General features: G+C 36.3%; 1 long non-coding RNA gene across 1 annotated transcript; it reads left to right on the top strand.

The window, feature by feature from the left end:
- The first annotated feature begins 111 nt into the window (after nt 1-111).
- LOC137495888 (uncharacterized) lies at nt 112-15008 on the top strand. The gene is made up of 6 exons (XR_011015868.2): nt 112-171; nt 3899-3933; nt 4018-4111; nt 6783-6841; nt 7610-7882; nt 14870-15008. It is a non-coding gene; the product is annotated as an uncharacterized lncRNA (long non-coding RNA).
- Nucleotides 15009-23764: the final 8756 nt, after the last annotated feature.

Here is a 23764-nt window from a genome sequence, read left to right on the forward strand (position 1 = left end):
AACATTTTTTAGACATCCCTTCATCTTTGCCTGTTGATGTATATTTATGTTCTGCTGTGTTTATGTGATCTGGCTTTATCTTCAGATTCCAAGTTCAGAGAAGGACAAGAAGCACCAGAGAGATGATGAACATCACAATGCAGGAATGTTAAGCACAGAAGTAATTTAAAGGTGTGCATTTTGACATTTATTCTGTAAATTTAGTAATAATATAGGCTGGTTTGTGACATAGTATCCTGTATGGGGAAAATTTGCTCAAGTTAAAAAACAATCCTCTTTGAATATTTATTGGCAGGGCATCAAAAACTAGCAAAGTGTTATTGTTGGCAAAAGTGGAGCAGAGATAACAGAAATGATGGATGGTTTGTCAGTTTAATGCTGAGATCAGTGTGAGTCCAACTCCACTATAAAACTAGACAGTAAAGTTCATCGAGACAAACTTTGAGGCTGGCTTGACAAAGCCTGTTGGTAATAGTTTAATTAGTTTCAAAACAGTTTGAAAAAGTATAAGTAGCATGTTATTAGCATGATTCTAGCATGGATTAGCATGTTATTAGCATGAATTAGCATGTTATTAGTATGATTCTAGCTTGGATTAGCATGTTATTACCATGAATTAGCATGATTCTTTCACGAATTAGCATGTTACTAGCATGATTCTAGCATGAATTAGTGTGTTATTAGCATGATTCTAGTAAAATTAGCATGAATTAGCATGTTATTAGCATGATTCTAGCATGAATTAGCATGTTATTAACATGAATCTAGTACAAATTAGCATGTTACTAGTATGATTCTAGCATGAATTAGCATGTCATTAGCATGTTTCCAGTATGAATTAGCATGTCATTAGCATGATTAGCATATGAGTAGCATGTTGCTAGCATGATTGGCATGTCATTAGCATGTCAGAATTATTAGCATTTTATTGCACAGCTAATTACAGTCTATGGGACAGTTGCTAGGGTGCAGTATGTGGTAGTTAGGGGTGTGGGTAGAAAGTTAAAAGGCCATCAGTGATTGGCTGCTGGCTAGACTGAGTTAAATGAGCTCAGCCATTAGTCTGTAGGACAGTCTGATTCAGAGTTATGAGCTCACAAAGTTTGATCCCATGTTAAGTCAATGAGAGTCTTTTGAATCGAAGTCTATGGGACAGTTACTAGGGTCCAAAAGTGGTTGCTAGAGCGTGGCTAGAAAGTTTAAAGGTGATCAGTTATTGGCAGTTTGATAGTCTGAGTTAAATGAGCCCAGTTAGAAGTCTGTGCGACAGTCTGACGCAGAGTTACGAGGTCACAAAGTTTAGTCCAATGTTAAGTCTATGGGATTTTTCCGACAGTCCTTTCGGAAAACCGAAAGTCAGATCAGTCTGAGGAGATATAGCAACCCGAGTCAGAATAGTTTGGAGGTCTGGTGTGAGTTTAGTGGTCATAGCTCGAAAGCTCTAGGAGGAGATAAGAGTTTAATTTTTAGTCTCAGAAGAAAAATAATAATAAGTTTAAATAGCATTTCAGTAGTCTGGCTTTGACAAGCCAGCCTAATAACTCAGTCAGAGTTACATGTCATCATCTCTTTTACAGAGCGTTATAATCACGTAATGGAATGAAGTTTCTTGGTTTAGTGTCTCCACTCTTGGTTCTCTGGAGAGCCGTTGATTATTGTGTCTCCTATTCATCTTCACTGAGGCAAATCAGGAATGGATATTTTTTTTTTTTTTTTTTTGTCATACGTTGCCACATTTTAAATGGATCAAAATGCATGGAAAGTGGATTCTCAGAGGTTTTTAGTCTATTTCCCATGCTTTAACAACTGTGTCATTTCTGTTGTGCAGTTACAGTAAGTTTCATTATGGATTTATAAATATAATATTAATTCAAAGAAATAGTTCACAAAAAAATGTAAATGATTTTTTCATCCTATTTTGTTTCAAATCTATTTGTGTTTCTTTCTTCCGTTGAACACAAAGGCAGATACACCGAAGAATGTTGTAAAAAGCAGCCATTGCCTTCTATAATGTACACTGGGTGACATAGTGACATATTTAAAGTTTAACTAATCATTTAATTACTGATTAATATTAATTCATTAAATGTTTGGTTAGTTTGTGGGTTAAGGGTTAGTTACATGTACAGTAAATGCATAACTACTATAGTAAGTGCATAGAACATGTGTAACTCCCCATAACTTCATGAACATGTTAAACTCCCCATAACTTGATCCACTCCCCATAACCATTGCACTACTTTATATTTCACAATTAATACAGCACATAATCATTGCATTACACTGTACATATCCACTGCACATACACATTTGTAAATGTATGATATTCATATTCAACAACCTGTATATTTTGTAATTTTTATTTGCATAACTCTGATTATTAATAGCAACCTGCACAGTATGTTCATCCATTTATAAATATCTGATTCTAGTTAATTTCCAAGAGATGGGTTGCGGCTGGAAGGGCATCCGCTGCGTAGAAACGTGCTGGATAAGTTGGTGGTTCATTCCGCTGTGGCGACCTCGGATTAACAAAGGGACTAAGCCGACAAGAAAATTAATGAATAAATGATTCTAGTTAATATGACTTGTATATTATGTTTATAGTACATCCTAGTTGATCATCTGATATCAGAAGTGCCTTATATGAAAGGCAAAGGCCTCTAGATTATGCTCATTTTACCAAAATAAAATATGATTATGCCTAGATTTTTAATTATTTAATTCGGACATTTAAGTCTGACTTTGCTAAGACAAAAGTTTTGTCACTTAACAGAAAAAATGTACAGTGTAGAATATAAAGTTATGGTGGAGTGGAAAAAGAATTAATATTGTGTATGACTCTCATGAGCTTGAAGGACTGCATCCATACATCTCTGCAATGACTCTGCAAAGAAAGTGTTCTTGCAGGACTAACAGAGTTCATCAAGATTCTTTGATTCATCTTCAATGCCTCCTCCTTCATCTTACCCAAGACATGCTCAATAATGTTCACATCTGGTCAATCCTGTGGCACCCTGACCTTCTTTGCTTTAAGGAACATTGATGTGGAGGCTGAAGTATGAGAAGGAGTGATATACTGATGAAGAATTTATACACTCAGGTGGAATGTCTTGTCTCAAATGTCTTGATACCTCAGGCTGTTGGCATCCACTCTGCAGATCTCTCGCCCTCATACTGAATGTAACCCCAAACCATGATTTTTTCTTCACCAAATTTTACTGATTTCTGTGAGAATATTGGTTCATGTGGGTTTCAATAAGTTTTCTGCAGTATTGGCGATGATTAGGATGCAGTTCAACAGATGATTCATCTGAAAAACGTCTTTTCTGACACTTTTTCAAATTATTTGTTGCTTTTACAACTATGATCAACAACAGTCAGGTAGTGTATATTCAATATCCAATATATTTGCTGGTATTGCACACATGGGAATCGACAATAAAGTTAAATCTAATCTAATTCTATCTAACTACATTACCCTAAGTGAAAATGTTATATTTTTTTCCTACAATGGATGTCAATGGCTGCTTTCCCCCCGAACTTTCTTTATATTTTGTTTCGTGAACAATAGAAGGAAGACATTCATTAAAAAAACACTTCGTGTGAGGAAATGGTGAGGACTTCTTTTATTTTGGGTTTAACTTTATCTCTTTGTTTAGCTGGAAAGGCACAATTCTCATTGAATAATAATTCGATTGATATGTTTTTCAATGATGTGTTAAAAGGCTTTCACAATTGCTAAAACTCAGCAAATTCTATGGAAATAGTTTTTCAAAATGTGAATTTTTGTTTAAAGTTTTGAAAAAAGTATTGAAGCGTTCAATAAATGTGTTTTAGCAGTTCAGAAAAAATACCAACAAAATTATGACTTTTTTTGTGCCTTTTTTGTTCACAGAGCAAAGAAAATGACAGATTCCAAACAAAATGAGGGTGAGGAAATGTTCTGATTCATCATATAATGTAATCAGAACTTAAACTTTTTTAGTCCTCAGAAGCATATTTTTCTTTTTTCAGCATCAAACCCTTAAAAGGACCTGCAGGAAGTTATGATGCTGTCACAATGCTGCTACCATGGCGATGGCTCCTATATGCTTGCTTGTGCATTGTGGTAATGCTCCTGCAATCAGTCTGAATTAGTGCGCTTTGGCAGATGCTCACTGCGCTGTTTCCACGTGCACTCAACAGATCGATAAAGCACCTCATACAGAGCCAGAAGAGAGAGACAGATCTCACACACACGCACACACTAGATAAATGTAGTGCATCCCATAGAGGGATTATATCAATGATGATCAAATACTTTGAGTGCTGGTTTGATTTCAGTCAAAACCAGTAGACATCTTTATGTAGAGTTACTGTGTGCATACTTGAAGCTCAGTACTAGGTTAAAATACATATACAATGCAAATAAAGTGTCTGCTTTAATGTAATAGAATAGTGGCAAACTATAGTTTAAAATTACAATTAATTAGAACATCAAAAAATGGCTGCTTCTGAAATTTTTAAGTTGAAATAAATTAACCTATACAAGTCATTTCAACTTATACAATTAATTGACTTAAAACGTTAAGCTGGATCTCGTTTATCTAAAACAATCAAGTTGTAACATGGTTAGCTTATTTGTGAAAGTAACATCAAACATAAAAGTGACCATGGGCATTGCTAGACTAACCCCTCCACTAAAAAAAAAAAAAAAAAAAAAAAAAAAAAATATATATATATATATATATATAATATATTATATATGACAGTATTATTATATATATATATATATATATATATATATATATATATATATATATATATATATATATATATATATATATATATATGACAGTATTATTGTTATTTTACATTTATTATTCTGAATAGATAAAAGAAATTTATCCCAAATGTAACTGTAAAACAATATTAAGACACAACTGGAGTGATGCTAAGGTAATTTGAGAAATATTTAGCATGAGTATTCATTTTATTAGAATGAAATTCTATAGACAATTCAATAGAATAAAAAAAGAAGATGTTTTATAGAATTATCTGTTGTGTGTTTTCTTAGACCCGACTCATGGCCGAGAATTAGGTTTAAGTCTTACCTCCCTAACTTCATCGTTGTTTTGTCGACTTGCAAAACTTACTGCGTGCCGACACCTCTGCATAAAAAAGACTATTGTTAAAGGCTATTTTTTTGGCATGCGTGTTCGAAACCAGGACTTACATTGGACGCAGAGCAGCGCGTCAGCGCCAAGCAGGAGCGATGCATGAGGTGTGCAGGTATTATTATTTTTTTTATTTCTGCGCACATGCTCAGTTTTATTTTGGATTTAACTACATTGCTTTCATTAGCGTTGGTTAGGTTGCACATAGAGAATAACGTCTTTATTCTATGATTACCACTCTCAATAAATACACTTGCATATAAAGTAAATCTTATCTCAAACCATTTACTGGGGCACTGGTAATTTTTTACTGAGGCACGTGCCCCTGTAAATGGGCTCTAGTGACGCCTCTGTATGTGCCCCTCACTGTAAAAACATTGACTCAACTCAAAATAGTAAGGCAACTTGCTGCAGAGCTTTTTTGAGTGGACTTAACTTTGAACCCAAGTACTGCACTTGACTCGATTTGAATTAAGTCAAAAATGTCGTGAACCTGGTTGCCTTAAAATTTTAAGTTGAGTCAACAAAGTGCTGGTCCATTCTTACATGGCATATGTATATTTGTAGGAATAACAGTGAATATGATCTATTTTATTTCATAAATTTGTTTTAAAAATTTGTTGGAGAAATTGAATTAAACTTTGTGGTAACACTTTACAATAAGGTTTATTAGTTAATGCATTTACTAACATGAACTAATCATGAACAACACTTCTACAGCATTTATTAATCGGAATTTAAGATTTACTAATGCATTATTAACATCCAAGTCCATGCTTGTTAACATTAGTTAATGCACCATGAGTTAACATGAGTTCACATATAGTAAATGTATTGTTCATTGTTTGTTCATGTTAGTAAATGCATTAATTAACATTAACTAAAAAACCTTATTGTAAAGTGTGACCAACATTGTCTACCATGAAGGCATTTTTGTAAATTTCATACACGCAAATGTAAATTCAGTGGGCCTATTAAATAGTTTTTAACCCTCAGATTAATACTTTCAAAAAGTTCTATTTGAGTGAAATATTGTTCTATTTTAAGTATCCTATACATCAATAGAAAGCATTTTCATTAAGATATAAGATATTACATACATCTCAATTTCCATAAATGTAAACTTATGACTTATTTTGTAAACCCAGGCTCATTCTGAAAACATACCGCAATATACATTTCTGGAGATTGCCAAGTACGTCCTAGGAGCCAGTATTTTTTGCAGTTTTTTTTTCGTAAATCCACCAGAGGTTTTCTTCAAGCTCAAATTTCTCTCGCGAGTGCCAATTATGCCTGCTGTTCTAGCATAAATCCACCAGAAGCTGTTGTGGACTGACTGACTGACTGATCGACTGACCCACCCTCCTTTTTACCTAAACCCAACCAGTAGTGCTTTTAAAAAACACTGATTGACCCGCCCACCCACTTCCCTAAACCTATTTGACAGTTTTAAAAAGTAATCCAGAAAAAGAAAAGTCATCGACTGATTTTTACCATGTTTTCAGATTTTTACCACATTTATTTACATTTTTTTGGCTTCTGTTTTTGTTTACCCACTTTCTGGAATTGTTCTTCACTGACTCAAACCCCATTGCCGTGGTCAACTCCTCTCTGCATCTTAAGTCCACAGACGGTGATCGAGCTGGGCAAACTAGTAGCAGTGGAAAGCTGTCTGTACAGAAGTAAGTGGTCAGCTAGTAATCGAAAAAAAAATGAAAGACATCTCACCACCCGGTAGCGTTCATTTTTAAGACGAAATGCAGAATGTATATGGGGCTACATTTTCAAAATTAGTCTATGTTTTTTTCTCATACAGTATGCTGAATATAAAGGGTAAAAAAGAAAGTGCTAGACCATTACATTGTCAGAACATAAATATGTTTTAAAACAGCCTTCACAAAGTGGTTGTTTCAAAGTTATTTTGATGTAATCTTTTTGTAAAACTAAGAAATTTAATTGCATGCTTGGAATGGTTAAATGTGGCTAAACTTTGACTCAACTACGTTGTTGCCTAGATATGTTGCCGTTCAAATACATTTATGACATACCTAGTCATTTTTCTGTCCTTTACACACCCCTGAACTGTGGAAAATGTCAATGTAAACTTGAGAGGCAAATTAGTACATTACTGGTCTTGGCAGCATTATAAGTGACTGCTGAGGGGTTTAATTGCAGTGTATTTTAGAGCATAAAAGGAAACGTTATGTTTTTGCGTAACACTTTGTACACTGTACCCTTCAAGAACTGTACACGCTTACCATGAACAACTTTTAAAACCAGACATTTCCCCTGTCTGAAAAAAAATGCTTCCAAAAAGTTTTTTTTTTTTCTTGAAGGTCCATGCCATTGCGAAGAGGCCATTGAGTTTACCTGTCAAAAAAAAAACCCTCTCTCTATGTCGCTGAAGTCTAGAGACAGCAAGCCTTTAATTCTGTAAATTTCTCTCCCAGGAAGAACACAGTCAGTCGTGGACTAGTAGTCTGAAAAAAGGCTCTCTGCTTTCTCTGAGTGGACATCGGGGGCTGTAGGGACGTGCTCTGGGAGCAGAGAGAGCACTTTGGACCATACCCATAATCCAGCAGTAATCTGTTCTTAAATGCTAGACTCTGGCTGAAGGAGATGAGGGGTGACAGAGAGCCATGAACAGCAATAAACAAGAATCGGCTTGTGGAAAAGGTTGAGTATTGAGCTTCTGAAGGAAAGCCTTTACACTTTAGCTGAAGGTGAGTATCAGTTATTACACAAGTCAGAAGTCCTATTAAGACATGAAGGAATCAAAGTAATTGCTCATTCACTCAGCAATCAAGAGTTAGATGACTTTTTTCCCGTCAGTAGAACAATAAAGAAGATTTTTAGCTGAAATTGGTTCTTATTAAATGCAAGTCAATGGCTATCAGCACTTTGAGAGTCAAAGAAACATACAGGGAAAACAAATGTAATACCTGTGGTGGCTTCTGGTAATACTTTGAGGTCTTATTATCTAAACCGATCAGTCTGTGGAAGAAACTGAGCATTATTTACATCCACAGCCTCTACAAATAAGTTCACAACACCCTGGAACACATAAATCCTGTCCATGATGTTGTCTACCAAACAACATAAATTTTCCCAGTTAAGATTATGTTCCCGAATATACCATTTAGATGAACAACTAATGCATCCCAACTTTCTATTTTAAATGAACAGCTTCCTAACTTCCCAGCAAGCATTTATTGTGTTTAAACGAAGTGTAATGGATGTCCAAACATGGACAGGTTGGCTAAAAAAGGCTATATTTGGACTTTAAGTGAAAATCTTATACACGTCGAAGAAAAGTCCAAAGCTTGACTAAATGTATGAAGACTAATCTGGGTATTTGCTGACTAGTCTTTTGGGCTATTCTTAGACATCATCCATTATATTTTCACTGACCGACTCAATTTACCCTAGTTTTAGCCAAACTGTCTAAGTTTCTAGAGCTCATACTTAGATAAGGCCAGGCGATGTTAGCAGGTTTGGCATGCTGTCCCGGGAGAGAATCCTGAGCTCAGAGATAGATGAGTCCAAGGCTCCCGCTTGTCAAATAGGGATTTCTCCAGAGCCCCCCAAATTCGTTTGGTCTATTCCTTGATGTATGTATGGGCACTAAGAGAAGCTCAGTATTAGTTGCTTGTGACTGTTACTATTAGGTAATACACTTGTGTCACATGTCTTTAGACTTTGGGACGAAACCTGAGTACCTGGGGGAAACCCACGCAAACACAGGAAGAACATGTCAACTTCACACAATAAAGCTGACTGGCTCAGCTACGACTTGAACCAGTAATCTTCTAGCTTTGAGACTGCAGTGCTAGCCACTGAGCTGCCATGTGGAGGAGGGAGATGGGGTGGATGGGGAGGGGTCTTCCAAAAATGGAGATAGAAAGTAAAGTTTAAGACTGATTTATACTTCTGCGTCAAGCGCATGCGTATGCTATTGCTGTCGCAACGACGTGTAGTGCAAGCTCTGTGGTTGGTCGACTTGGTAGACTGAGAGCCGCGCAAGCCTGATGAAACGATTGTTTACAAGTGTGGAGTCCCATGAAGAAGCTCAGGATGGAAAGTTATGTTTTGTGTTTACCATATGATTAAAGTTGTTGCACGTCCGCCGGTTCCTGCCTCAAAATGAGCTAGTTTGAGCCACATGTACATAAAGGAAGCGTTCAGAAAAAACAAAACACCTGCAAAGAAACTCCGCAGAGAGGAACATTAACACCTCACTGCCAACTAGCGTTTCGGAAGTGTTATTGCAGAACAACAGAAACAGCGTGCAGAAGTATAAATGCACAGCTACGCACATTGCATGCACCGTGGGTCACGCCGATCACTTGATGCAGAAGTATTAACCAGGCTTTAGGCTGGATATTTTTGTTAAATTTGGAATAATGCGATTGGCTAGCTAATGATAGATACAAAGTTGTGCTGTTGTGTGAATTCTGTGGTTTAAAGGTAATAATTCTGTGAAAAAAGATCAGTCTATTGCACAGACCAATCAGTTTGTTTCAAAAAACCTTAATGCATCATCAGGAGCCATTCGTTTTATTTTGCCTGTATATGTCTTTTTGACTCTCAAAGTGCAGGAAGTTGGTGACTTGCATTTTAGAAGCTACCAATGACCACAAGCTTCGTTAATATTGTAAGGAAAATATCTTTTATTTCTTGCATGGCCTGATGGTTAGGACAGATTAATTTTAAAACATTTTATTGCTTCCACTTTAAACCTTCATTTTGTGAACAACACATTAGAAAGAATTGGAAAAGATGTGCATTTTGAGATGTCATAGTTTTGGGTGAATAGACCCTTAGTGGAGAGAGTAAAATCTCAAATTTTTATTTTTTTTAATAACTTGTGTTTTATGGGTTTAGAATACCATAGCATAAAGATGGGTAAATTTATGCCATAAACATGAGTAAATGATGACATAATTTTCAATAGCAAAACAGTTCGCTGCATATATAAGAAGCACTTTTTTTTTTTTTTTTTTAACCAACATTTGGGTTTACTAATAAAGGTGCAGTAGGTGATATGTCAAAATGCTGTCTGTTAGCATAATATCTTTAGAACATAGTCCCTCCCCTGCCAATAATATAGAGAGCGCGTCACAGGTTGTCATTGTTCAAAAACATATCAATGTGAATATAAAACCAATTTCCCCTCAGTAAAGCAGGCCAGGCAGAATATCGCTATTTACTTTTGTTAAGTTATTAAACTACATAAAAATCGACAATATCGTTGCTGTAAAAGGGACCTGATGAAATTGAAAATTTTTGCCAGAAGATTTCAGTGGATGAACAACACTTCTGTGTATATAACCTATTCGTAAAACAAAACAATCTACACAACCTTTGCGTGATAAAATTGTTTTAAAACATAACATTACCTGTCTAAAAGAAATACTTCAGCCATGTTGTCGTCCTTATTGCAGCATGCAAATGTAACTGCAATATCGATTCAGGATTTTAAAAAGTTTTGTTCAGATTTGGTTCAGATTTGTTTTTATTGCTGTCAATAAATTTTAATTGCATGAACATTTTTTAGTCGTATGCCTCACCCAGAATATAAAAATACATCTTTTACTTTAATCATTACTATTGGAATGTGAAGAAACTCTCAACCAGCACAACAAAATGTTTCTAATGATGACAATCACCTGCACCTTTTATTTTGATTCATATTAGAGCTGGAACAGAATGCATGATGTTCTGGCATTTTTAGACAGAGACGAAAATACAAATTATATAATTTAAAATCAAAATATATATTTGGATTTGGATATTTGAAGGGTAAAAGTCTACAAAATAATTTTTCGCAGCTCTAAAATGTTTTTCCAAGCCAGTAATTTTTGCCAAGCACATTGGTTATGCTGTCCATGTTTACAGATAAGTACCAAAGAACACTGGATCTTAGCTATTGCAAATTGTACCTATAAGCAGCTCCAGGGAGCTAAATTACTCACGTTTGTGGCTAATGAAAATGCACGGAGGAGCACAATGTGAGGCTAAATGAGGCAAAACAAAACATGCTTGGGATATTTAGCAGAAATCATCCGTGCCATTTTTTCCTCGACTTCTTTGGTGCGAAAAGTTGCATGTGCACATGTACCTTTACACAGTAATAAAACATAAAGCGTGTCCTCATAGCGAACCACTTAAACTGGTGGCTGAATGAAATGGACAGGAGAGTGAAAGCAAGCAAGAGGAAAGAGTGTGTTTGCATTTGGCTCTGCTATATAGCCTTCAATCAGTAGAGAAAACCTTGAACAGTTGGTGATGCAATTGGGTGACTCAGCTAATGGTTTGTCGTATTAAGCTGATCTCTCTGTAGGAGACATTAAAAAGCAAGATTACGACCAATACTGTATTATATGCTCATTGACCTGACATTTACGAATTTTACAATGAGCTTCAAAAGTCTTCATGTAACCAATGAGGAGCTGACAGGTATAAGCTGGTTGTTTCCTGTTGCCCTTTGTCCTCCATATAAATGCAGCTGAAATTTGTTCCCATGTAATGGCGTTCATTAGTTTGATGACACTATCTATAGTTCACAATGTGACATCAACAGACAAGGACTTGAGTCATAAAATTGCTTTGATATTCAAATACATTAACATTTTTCGCAGTTTTTGACTTGGAAAATAGCTTTTTTTCAGAATTTTCTTCACAACTGTGAGGATGTATCTTGCAGTTTTGGCACAATTGTATGTTCACATCTCAGAAATACACTGTAGAAGTGTAATGACAAAAAGTCAACAAAACCCATTTTTTATGTTGCTTTAACTTAATTAAATGAGTTAATCAGGTTTCAACTAAATTTTTTTAAATTACACAAATTTGAAATTGATGTTGTTAGTCAGTGTGATTGATGTACGTTGAGATAACTAGAAATGTTAATTTGATTGAGCTAATAAATTTAAGGCAGCAAGAATTATTTTAATGTAATGTGTATTTATATAGCACACTTACAGTATTGTGTATGGCCATACACCAAAGTGTGAATCATGAGGGTCTCGTCACACCACCACCAGTGTGCAGGATCAACTTGGATGATGCGACGGCAGCCACAGGAAAACAAGGCATTGCGCTCACTACACACCAGCTGTTGGTGGAATGCAGGACAGTGAATTCAGTGGATTGGGAGGCCATAATGGGTAAGGGCCAATGGAGGGAGTTTTGCCAGGACACCGGGGTTACACCCCTACTCTTTAGGGGAAATGCCATGTGATTTTTAGGCAGGACCTCACTTTAACGTCTCATCTGAAAGATGGTGTTCGCTGACATTATAGTGTCCCCTTCATTTACTGGGGCTTTAGGACTCACACAGACCACAGGTTGAGCGCCCCCCTGCTGGCCTCTCTAACACCAACCAACAGCAACCTAGTTTTCTCATGTGTCCTCCCATCCAGGTACTGACCAGGCTCAGCCCTGCTTAGCTTCAGTGAGTAATTTTACAGTGTAAGATTTATTTATTTGTTTATTTATTATTTATTTATTTATTTGGTGACGCGGTGGCGCAGTGGGTAGCACGTTCGCCTCACAGCAAGAAGGTTGCTGGTTCGAGCCTCAGCTGGGTCAGTTGGCATTTCTGTGTGGAGTTTGCATGTTGTCCCCGTGTTGGTGTGGGTTTCTTCCGGGTGCTCCGGTTTCAACCGCAAGTCCCAAGACATGTGGTGTAGGTGAATTGGGTAGGCTAATTGTCTTTAGTGTATGTGTGCGAATGAGTGTGTATGGATGTTTCTCAGTGATGGGTTGTGAGTGGAAGGGCATCCACTGTGTAAAACATATGCTGGATAAGTTGGTGGTTCATTTCGTTGCGTCGACCCCTGATTAATAAAGGGACTAAGCCGAAAAAAAATGAATTAATTTATTTTATTTTATTTTTTTCTAAAACCTGCAATTTTGATTTGGAAAGTCTGAACTGCCAGCTACATCTTTAAAAATTGTTTGTCCTCAGATTTGTGGGGATCCATCACTCTGTCTCCTCCACTAATTAGCTGGTGTGTGGTGTGCGGCCTGGCACAATATGGCTGCCGTTGCGTCATACAGGTGGATGCTGCACAATCGTGGTGAATGTGGAGATCCCCACCAAAAATGTGTGAAGCGCTTTGAAAGTCCAGAAAAGCGCAATATAAATGTAAATAACTATTATTATCATAATTATGATTTGTATTATTATTATTTTGATCTCACAATTGGAAGTTAACATCTCACAAACCCCCCCCCTCTCCCCCAATGGTTAGTTTATATCCTGCAATTTTAACCAGTTTTGACATTTAGGTTTAGGGAAGAGGAGGGTGGGCTAATCAGGCAGTCAGTCGACAGCCGCATCTGGTAGATTTACATGAAAAGAGCAGGTGCGAATAGCAAATTTGAGATCTAAAAAAATGCACACAGCAGCCTCTGGTGGATTTGCAAAAACAAAAACTGCAAAAAACTCCTGGGACATACTTGGCGCTCTCCAGAAATGTATTTAGCGGTATGTTTTCAGAATGAGCCTGGGGTGTTCAATGTATAAACTCGCATTTGGCAGTTAACATCTTGAAAATTTTACTTTACCCCATAATTCAGAGTTTATATGTTGCAATTTTGACTTAAAGACTAACAATTGTGGATTAACATCTTATTAATTACTTTTTAAAATGTGTTTATATCTGGCAATTGTTACTGGTATTTGGACAATCACCAGTTAATATTAAGGATGTCAGACTTTTGTGAGATGAAAACTTTTTCAAGAAAATAACGTGGATAAAAATAATGTGGATAAAAATAATGTGGATAAAATACTCAATTCCTCATTTGATTTCATTCATTCATTCATTTTTGCTTTTTTATTGTTCAGCTACTGAAAGAATAGAACATGCATTTCAATCGCTGTTTTTGTTGTCTACCTTACAAATACTCTGACAGCCTTTACCTCTTTGTGAGAATACCAATGAGTTCCTACTAAATTAATGACTCTACTATTCTACAATTAGTTAGTGAAGTAAGTGTGAGGGTAAAGCAATGGTCTAATTGCTCACTTAACATCCAAACACATACTTAAAAGTCCATGTCTAAGACTCATGCTCTTTGAGTTTAAGAGTGGTGCAGAAACCAAAGATGATTTTGTGCTCCTTTGTAGAATTGGATAACAGAAGAGCAACAGGGCTCTGTAAAGTAAAGCACTGTAAAGCACTTTTGATTATTATTATTATTACATATTCTAGAGAAATTCTAGAGAAAAAAAATACTTATACACATTCTTACCACACTGTAAAAAAAATGTTTTTTTTATTTTTTACAATTTATAGTGGATTGAACATAAAACAATTAGGTTGTCTGTAAAAAAAAAAAAATCAACAATGGTGTTGTTCAGCTCATTTTAAATAAGCACTTTCGACAAACAGCACACATTATATTTTGTGCTGCACACTGTAAAAAATGCTATGTTCCACAGACTCGGAAAACATGAAGGAATAAACTAAAAGTATCAATTTGTACAAATTTAAGCAGATTGAACATAAAACAATTACAAAAATAAAATAAAATAAAGAATTGTGTTGTTTCAGCTCATTTTAAAGAAGTAGTTTTGAACAAAGAGCAAACATAATTTTTTGAGTGCTGCATGCATAGACCTAAAAAATATTATTGGACAATTTATTCATGTTGATTTTGTTGATTTTTTTGTTGATTTTTTTTGCATGTCATTCCAGGAAGGCAATAATGCTTGAAAAAAAGCTGTCTGTTAACATTCCCGCTCTTCTCAATGCACTCCAGGACCCTGTGCAAGTGCACAATGTGAAATCTTCCATCTTTGGTCATAAATGCTGCATGAGTAATCTGGAGGCGCAGGTAAACGGCTTGACATTTCTTAAGTTTAGTCAAGACATACTTAAAATAATTAGTTAAATAACATTAAAAAAACGTTGAAGTTGACTTCATTTTTAAAGTACGAATATTTTCTCAAATGCACCATTGCAAATTGGTTTATTTGATCATTATCCACATTTCGCAATAAACAGCTTGTATTACTTCATAATATTTTTATGTAGTTAGCAGTGTCTTAGTTTGAAGTTTATATTTAGCAGTTGCAATTCTACCAGGTGCCTAAAGGCAAGTGCTCGCATTTCATGTTTCCCAGATCTGACAGGCTGTCTGAGAGTTGCCCTTATATAATCTCCTCGCATCTGTACATTTGAATTCTGAACACTTTCGGAGAGAAGATGTTTGTATGTAAATGCAAGTGCTGAAGGGGAGATTTGAGACACTGCTAACTTATTCATGGATGTTTTATAGCAGTGGTTCTTAACTGGTAGGTCACGACCCAAAACTATATTGAATTTACAGGTCTCGGCTGACAAAAGGAAAACAATGCAAAGGAACAAATCAAGGTAAAAAAAGCTTCCCACACTTTTAATGTGGGTGTCAAGGCTGTGTTCCCAATCAGCCAATATTGTGCTGCAAATTCAGTCACTTGACGGAAGCCAGCCAAATTAGACAGATGGTACATGCCGCACATCTCATCATTCTCATCAGCCAACTTTGCAAAAGTAAAAGAAAGTATGGCATTAAAAAACTAGGATAAAAAAAGATATGTGACAATAAAATAGTTTGTTGAAGTTTTCTTTTCAGATGCAAACTTTACAGTAAGACAGCATTTACATTATGGGTATACATATTACTTTAAAAATAAGAGTACACGGAAATGACATACCCTGAACTTGATACACCAGGTTCCTCATTCTCATGTAAATCCTGTTAGCGTAGAATCCCAGTGAAAAACAGGCCAGTCGAAGAAAAAAGATTAATAATCCACCTAGAAAATCATTAATATATATATGAACATGTACATATTTGTAGTTTTAATAGTTAATATACACTCACTGGCCACTTTATTAGGTTCACCATACTAATACTGGGTTCGTGGCATAGATTCAACAAGGTACTGGAAATATTCCTCAGAGATTTTGGTCTATATTGACATGATAGCATCATACAGTTGCTGCAAATTTGTCGGCTGCAGATCCATAATGCGAATCTCCCGTTCCACCACATCCCAAAGGTGCTCTATTGGATTGAGATATGGTGACTGTGGAGGCTATTTGAGTAAAGTGAACTCATTGTCATGTTCAAGAAACAAGTCTGAGATAATTCAGGCTTTATGACATGGCGCATTATCCTGTTTGAAGTAGCCATCAGAAGATGGGCACACTGTGGTCATAAAGAGATGGACATGGTCAGCAACAATACTCAGGAAGGCTGTGCGTTGACATGATGGTACTAATGGGCTCAAAGTGTGCCAAGAAAACATCCCCCACAACATTACACTACCACCACCAACTTGAACCTCCATGCTTTCATGTTGTTGATGTTAAATTCTGAAATCAAGACTCATCGGAACAGGCAACGTTTTTCAATCTTCTGTTGTCTGATTTTGGTGAGCCTGTGTGAACTGTAGCATCAGGATCCTGTTCTTAGCTGACAGGAGTGGCAGCCGGTGTGGTCTTCTGCTACTGTAGCCTATCCACTTCAAGGACATGTTGTGCGCTCAGAGATACCGCGGTTATACTATGTGGTTCTTTGAGTTACTGTTGTCTTTCTGTCAGCTCAAACATGTTTGGCTCTGACCGTTCCAACCTTCTGTGTAAACCCTATAGCTGGTTATGTGATAAAATCTCAGTAGATCAGCAGTTTCTGAAATACTTAGACCACACATCTGGTACCAACAACCATGCCACGTTCAATTCCACTTAAATCACCTTTCTTCCCCATTCTGATGCTCTGTTTGAACTGCAGCAGGTCATGTTGACTATGTGCACTGAGTTGCTGCCATGTGATTGGCTGATTAGAAAATTACCTTAACAAACAGTTGGCAGGTGTACCTAATAAAGTGGCCGGTGAGTGTATGTGAGCATACAGTATGTACTGTACATGCTTGTAGTTTTAATAGTTTGATATTTAAATATTTGTAATTCTAATTCATATACTGTATGTTAGCATGCTGTATATGAACAAATGTGTAATTATGTGGTTGCTTGACATCTAATTAAATATATAGTTTACACAAACATGATACCCATGATCATTTGCTAACCCTATGCTTGTTTCAAACCTTCAAATCAGTTAGATATTTGGACAAAAATCTGAAAATGCTGACTTCAATAGTAAAGCACATATGAAAGTCAAAAGTTTTAAACATTTTTTAAAATATCCCCTTTTGTGTTCAACAAGAAGGAAACTCAAATAGGTTTGAAACAAGTAAAGGATTAGTAAATGACAGAATTTTCATTTTTTGGGTGAACAACGTCTTTAAATTAAGAAAATATTAGGTAAGAGAAAATATTACAGTAAAAAATATTGTTTTATTTTCATAAATATTAAGTCAAGATGCATGTTTTTTTTTTAAACAAAAAAACAAATCACATTTTCAGGGAAGCTCATGTCATTTTAGGAGGAGCTGATCTCTCGCCAGCTTCTCCAAAGTTTGCTTCTTCTGTAAATCTAAAAATATTTGAATGTTTTGAATCAATGGTTGCTGTTTCACGAATGCACAAATGATTTAATTATAAGGATGATTGTTTAATTTCACTCTCTTACTTTCTCACATGAAAATATATGAGAGAAAGAACCTTCGAAGAAGCTCCTTTCCTCTGCTCGGTTTAATTCCTTTTCTAAACTCAAGCATGAACCCTGCCAGTTTTGATCACATTGACTGGCCTGATCAGACCAGACAGGATAATAATTAAGGTCTTGCTGGATTAAGAGGCATTTGTACACGATCAATTACACACACACACAGGGACATTTACAAATAGTGAAAAATATCATTTTACCTGATGAACCATTTCTGCTGCCATTAGTCTAGCCCATTTTTAAGCTCACAACAGGAGATAATATAGACTATGTTTGCTTTGTATCTAACTCTGGTTTTTCTGACAATAGTTGGTAGTGATACTAGAGAGTTATGTTAATGGATTTGACTGAGGTGAGGGGTTCTTTCTGTTTCTCTCCCTAGGCTTATTAAATATGAATGCACATGCAGGCTTTTAAACTGTTTCCCTACATTTATAATTTATTGAAAATTTTATTTGAATAACAAAGAAGACTGCAAAACCTTCACAAATATAGAGATAGAAACATTGCATTTTCCATCTACTACAATTAAAGAAGAGTCAAGCTTTAAACTGTTTAAAATTTTAGAGTGAGATGCTAATGGTCTAATAGGATTTAATGATTTATGCTAAGCTAAGCTAAACGTGCTCCTGCCAACTGTTTAACTCTAGGTGACTTACAAAATGAGCCTATTTTTGTAAGTCTTTCTGTAATTAAACAATTTACTAAATTTATTACTATTACTAATATTTTCATGTTAACACTTTTTTGGAAGTTATATTGTCCTTCTATATATCAATACTGATGAGACATCAGTGAGTTGCAGTCAGCTCACAACAAACATGTCTAATGACGACAACTCAAATCAAAAGACATCACTGAATAGCAAATATATTTGTTGCATCTGATTTTATTTAAGTAAATGAGATACTTTATGCTTCTCTCCCCTGTATATACAGTACACTCACCGGCCACTTTATTAGGTACATCTGTCCAACTGTTTGTTAACAAAAATTTCTAATTGGCCAATCACATGGCAGCAACTTATGCACAACCATCTCTATGGTTTACAGAGAAGGGTCTGAGAAGAGAAAATATCCAGTTCTGTGAGTGCAAATGCCTTGTTGATGCCAGAGGTCAGAGGAGAATGAACAGACTGGTTTGAGCTGATAGAAAGGCAACAGTAACTCATATAATCACTCGTTACAACTGAGATATGCAGAAGAGCATCTTTAAATGCACAACAGGTTGAACCTTGAATCGGAAGGCCTACAGCAGCAGAAGACCACACTAAGTGCCACTCCTGCCAGCTACGAACAGGAAACCGAGGCTACAATTCACACAGGGACCATAGAAGATTGGAAAAATGTTTCCTGGTCTGATGAGTCTCGATTTCTGCTGTGACATTCAGATGGTTGGGTCAGAATTTGGCCACAGCCTACCTGTGTATTGTTGCTGACCACGTCTATCCCTTTATGACCGCAGTGTGCCTATCTACTCATGGCTACTTCCAGCAGGATAACGTGCCATGTCATAAAGCGTGAATCATCTTAGACTGGTTTCCAGAACATGACAAGGAGTTCACTGTACTCAAATGGCCTCCACAATCACCAGATCTCAATCCAATAGAGCATCTTTGGGATGTGATAGAACAGGAAATTCACATCATGAATATGCAGCTGACAAACTGTATGACGCTGTCATGTCAATTTGGACTAAATTTCTGAGGTATATTTTCAGTACCTTGTTGAATCTATGCCTCAAAGGATTAAGGCAGTTCTGAAGGCAAAAGAGGACCCGGTACTAGTAAGGTATACCTAATAAAGTGGCCAGCCAGTGTATGAAAAGATTTAAGTTTTAAACTTTTTGATCCATTTTTTTTAACCAAAATGTCCAAAAACTTAAAGTAAGTTCCTAATAAATGATGTCATGATAGCTACTTTAGTGGTGTTTTTCAAGAGTTAGCCCTTAGCTAATGATTGATAATAAAGCTAGTTTGGCATGCTGTCCCGGGAGAGAGCCCTGAACTCGTGAGATCCTCGAGCCTGGGGCTCCCTCCCGTTGCAGGGCGAGAGGGGAGTCAGAGTTCGGGTAGGTCTAGAGAACTCCTCTGCTTGTTAATGTTGGAAGTGTCTATGCTTTCAATTTAGATTTGTCAATTTACTTATGTTACATGTTTTTGGTCTGTGGGAGGAAACCGGAGAGCCTGGTGAAAACCCATGCAAACACGAGGAGAACATGCAAACTCGGCACAGAAATGCCGACCTGGCCAGGAAATGTGTCTGAGCCGGTGACATTCTTGCTGTGCGGCCGTGGTGCTAACCACTAGGCCTCCGTGCTACCCTGACAAGGAAATGGAAGGAGTAGGGGTGGAAGGGGGGATTCTTTAAGACGAAGATGGCTGAAGTAAGATACTGTGGTTATTTCTAGTGGTTAAGGAGTCGTCTGATTGGTAAATCAGTGTTAGCTAATGTGGACCAGGTGCTATCAATCATAAGCACATGCTCCTCTCGAAATTAGTTTATAAATAAACTTCACTTAATGCTCCTGGTCATTTTGCACTTTCAGCCCATTGAAACAAAGTATTTTGTGGTCTGCGATACATTCAGGTGAAAACTACAGCGGTCCCTGAATCACAACGATCGTTTTAACAGCAAAAGTCTGGGTTTTATTTCTTTTCCTCTGATTGTTGCGGAATAATTACGGAGGTCAATTCACAAACACACGCAGATGCTCTCGGGGGACTTGTAAATGTCACAGGCAATCAGTTTTCTCTGGCTCAATTCATTTCATTAGTCTGACTGATTAAACACCCGAGGATAAGCCAATACATCCTCAGTGCTCGATCTTTTAAACTCAGGAACAGTGAAAGATCTGCTTTTAGAAAAGAAAGGATTTCGAAGGCATGATAATTCTTTGGTCAATTACCTTCTGATTTTGTGGGAGTTTTCATTTGTTTTCTTCGTTTTAGACAAATTAGAAGCTTGAGAAGCACCTGGGTTTTGTTAATGAACTTTTGTGTACAGATTGGGCGCTAGTCAGCATTGACAGAGACATATGGGCATAAATAAACAGGCATATGAAATCACTCAGCTTTTTTGAAAGACGTTACATCACAAAGCAGGTTCCTACCAGCAAAAGCAATTATTCGCATTCACAAATGCTCTCGCCGTCACATAAAAACGCTGTTGTAGGTAACCAGATTCTTTGTCAACCAGACATTCATTGCCTCAGGGCTCAGAAGCTGATATTAAACTATTCAGAGCTGTTTCACTCCAAGCAGCAATCGAGTTTGGAGCAGGATGGCATTCAATTGCTGAACACACCATCACACAGGAATCTTGTTCTCACTGTGTGGCTGCTATATAGCTCAGCTTTCAATCAAAAAGGCAGCCAAATATTCTATTAACGCAAAAGCACTGCCTACCAGAACGACAAAAATACCTCAAATGCAAATACCGATAAATAAAGCAGATATTTTTCTACAAAAGACACTCCATTGTGGATTGTAAAAACTCAGGTTTGTTGCACAATGCACATTATACTGAGAATTATAGCATAATGGGCATGGTAATTATTTTCAATTATTCCTGCGTAACATCTCATTATACCAAAACAGTAACAACAATTTAGAATTTTGTGCATAAGGCAACAGTCATAAAAAAGGAATACGTGCTTTTAACATCATCGTGTGAAGCTGTGGTTCTAAAATGTTTTATATTTTACATCGAAATGGTAACCTTGATATGGCAACCATCAGTCATTATCAGCAAACACACTAAATGGAGTTAATTGTATGTTAGGCTATTATGTGTAGTATATTTGAATAAATATTAGGAAGCAGAAGTATGGAAAATGTGAAATGAGTTTAATTTATTTAATGCATTCCTCAAGTGGAATGGATTTGACTGGCACTGCTCTAAAAAGTAAACAGACATCCATGCTGAATTATCTTCTTAAATATGGAATGCTTCTAATGGTTCCAATGTATATTGATAAATAGGGTATATTGTTTATGACCCCCATGAACCATTATCAACCATTATCAGTGGTTATCAGCTGATATGGGCCAGTAGGACCTTCTGCGCCTACTGGTTGGGTCAGAAGGCTGTCATCATCCATCCACATGGTTAATCAGCTATACTAATAAAGAGATCTCCAGATCTAGATCTGTTTTTACATTACTGTGACGGTTGGGTTTAGGGTTTAAGTAAGAGTAGATGTTAATAGAATACAACTATTGGGAAATATGATAAATAATAAATAATTATCGTTGCTTCCAGCCACAGCTGTATATGATCTAGCTGATTAACCATGTGGGTTAAGAAGGCCTCTACTAGCCCACACTATAAGCTGACAATAACGCCCATTCAATCGAGTGATAACATTCTTATTCTAATTCTTGAAAATAAAAAGCTTCTGACTATTTATTTTTGAGAGGGTCCAAAACTTTATTATTATTATTATTATTATTATAATTATTATTATTACTATTATTATTATTATTATTATTATTATTATTACTATTATTATTCTTTTCTGGTGAACACGAAAGATGTTTTTTAAGTTAATCAGTAACTACTGATAGTAGTAAAAACAAATTCTCTGGAAGTCAATTTACCAGCTTCCAACATTTTTCAAAATATCTCCTTATGTGTCCTACAAAAGAAAGAAACTCTAAAGAAACTAAGCGTGACAAGTCAAGAATGAGTAAACAATAACAAAAATGTTATTTTTGGGTGAGCTATCTTTTTAATCAAAAAAACCTAAATGTAGTAATGGCGAGGCAGTGGCGCAGTAGGTAGTGCTGTCGCCTCAAAGCAAGAAGGTCGCTAGGTCGCTGGTTTGAACCTCGGCTCAGTTGGCGTTTCTGTTTCTGTTTCTGTACAGGTGAATTGGGTAGGCTAAATTGTGCGTAGTGTATGAGTGTGTGTGTGTGAATGTGTGTGTGGATGTTTCCCAAAGATGGGTTGCAGCTGGATGGGCATCCGCTGTGTAAAAACTTGCTGGATAAGTTGGCGGTTCATTCCACTGTGGCGACCCCAGATTAATAAAGGGACTAAGCCGCAAGAAAATGAATGAATAAATACATGTAGTAACTGATATAAAAGAAATATATACAGCAAATTGTACCCAAATTTTAGTAAAAACAACACAGCACTTTTTCTGTTACACTTTTCAGCATGTCCTGTTCATGCAGTGATGAAGTAGTAAGTTGGAAGTAAGTAAAAAATATGTACTGTACGTTTACATGTATTAACTATTAGAATTGCACATATGTACTTATAAGTTCACATATATGAAACTATTACAATTACAAATATATAGGTGGTGCGGTGGTGCAGTAGGTAGTGCTGTTGCCTCACATCAAGAATGTCGCTGGTTCGAGCCTCGGCTGGGTCAGTTGGCGTTTCTGTGTGGAGTTTGAATGTTCTCCCTGTGTTTGCGTTGGTTTCCTCCGGGTGCTCCGGTTTCCCCCACAGTCCAAAGACATGCGGTACAGGTGAATTTGGTAGGCTAAATTGTCCATAGTGAATGAGTGTGTGTGGATGTTTCTCAGAGATGGGTTGTAGCTGGAAGGGCATCTGCTGCATAAAACATGTGCTGGATAAGTTGTCGGTTCATTCCGCTGTGGCGACCCCAGAATAATAAAGGGAATAAGCCGAAAATAATATGAATTAATGAACTACAAATATATGCTAACATATTAACTATTAAACTATTAGAACTACAAATATGTATGTATTAACTATCATTATATGTGTTCATATATTGCCATACTGTATATTATATTTCCAGTATGATATTTAACAGAACAAGGAATTTTCCACCGTATTTCCTATAATATTTTTTCTTCTGGAGAAAGTCTTATTTGTTTTATTTCGACTAGAAAAAAAAAATCTGTTTTAATTAAAAAAAAAAAAACTATTTTAAGGTTAAAATATTTAATTAACCTTAAGCAATATTTTTTTTCAATTGTCTACAATGATTTGCCT

The sequence above is a fragment of the Danio rerio genome, chromosome 6 (genome assembly GCF_049306965.1).
Source record: "Danio rerio strain Tuebingen ecotype United States chromosome 6, GRCz12tu, whole genome shotgun sequence".
NCBI classification, from domain to species: domain Eukaryota; kingdom Metazoa; phylum Chordata; class Actinopteri; order Cypriniformes; family Danionidae; genus Danio; species Danio rerio.